We start from the raw sequence: 1539 nt of genomic DNA, 5'->3' as shown, positions 1-1539 counted from the left end.
CTATCAGAGTAGGCCCATGGTTCTCAACCTTTGGCTTACATCAGAATTAGCTGTGGAGTCTTAAGAGCTAGTGATTCCTAAGACCTATCCTAGACTTCCCCAATCAAAATCTCCAAAGATAGGTCTTAGAAGCCCATATTTAAAAAACAGCAACACTTGGTCAGATGATACTGTTGGGCACAGAGTCTGGGGGCTGACCTCTATTTTGGGTCTTGGAAAATTTTTGCTGGAGGTGATAAGTTTCAGGAGATGGACTCACATTAACACGATTATCACAAGTGTCTAATGCATGGATCAGAGCGACAATTGACAGTGAGAACTGTAACAGAGCCTCAGGTTCTTGTCATGCCTTCCCAGCAGGCTGAATATGGCCAGGTAAGCCAGGGACCTAGAAGCAGGGGTCATGATTGGGTGATCTTGAGATTCAGGGCCACCAAACATCATGCACTTGAGGCATCCATCTCCATTAGAAGAAGGTACCTGCTGCGGAAACAGAAGAATCATGTTCATGAGCCCAGATGCACTGCCAGATTTGATCTCTGGCCATCTGTACTGGTGCTGCCATCCTGAAAATACATTACTTTTAGATTAAAAAATACAATGTAGTTGGTTAGCTTTGTCCTTTTCTAGTTAAAACCCAATCCAAATGCTTATAGCTAGCAAGAGTTTAGAGATACAGATACAGACATTCTTATACTTGGCTTATTACTGGGAAATAAGCACAATCTTTCTGGAGACCTTTTAACGCAAAGTGTCAGTAGCTACAAGGATGTTTCTTGGCACTACTAGTAATGCAAAAAATTGGAAGCAAACTTGGTGTTCAATATATTCATTATTTTATATATATACATAATGGGATGATATATAGTATTGGTTTAGAATAAAATTTAATTACATTAAAATATTCACAACATATTGTTAAGTGAAAAAGCATGCTTCAAAACAATATGACTAAATTATTGTGTTTGTGAAAAAGATACACCAAAATGTTAATGTAAATTTCTCTGGGTGATTGGATTATGAATGATTTTATTTTCCTTTTTTACATATCTATCTATACATTTAAAAAAACTTTTATCATAAGAATATATATTAATTTTATTATTAGAAAAATCAAATAAACATTATCATAAAAGCCACAGTCCAGGTAAGTCTTTCTGAAGTTATATCTGGGTCATCATACCTATATTTTGGGTGGTCTTCAAATACAGATTTTAAGGCTGTGTTATTTCTATAAATGGTGACTATCATTCATTACTGTTTAATCTGTACTGACCCAATTCACAGGAGATAATCCTAATTTCAGTTTTGGTGTTCATAGCTGTCGACCCCTGGTGTTGTGCACACAATTTAGCCACTGTGAGGGGGACATTCATCCGATAAACATTTATTTATTTATTTATTAACATCTTCATTGTAGTATAATTCTTTTACAATGGTGTGCTAGTTTCTGCTCTATAACAAAGTAAATCAGCTATACATATACATATATCCCCATATCTCCTCCCTCTTGTGGCTCGCTCCCACCCTCTATACCCC

This window comes from Delphinapterus leucas, chromosome 1, assembly GCF_059928025.1.
Source record: "Delphinapterus leucas isolate spDelLeu-1000000601 "Yukka" chromosome 1, BTC_Dleu_Yukka2, whole genome shotgun sequence".
NCBI classification, from domain to species: Eukaryota; Metazoa; Chordata; class Mammalia; order Artiodactyla; family Monodontidae; genus Delphinapterus; species Delphinapterus leucas.
Note: the sequence above shows the minus strand (reverse complement) of the source record.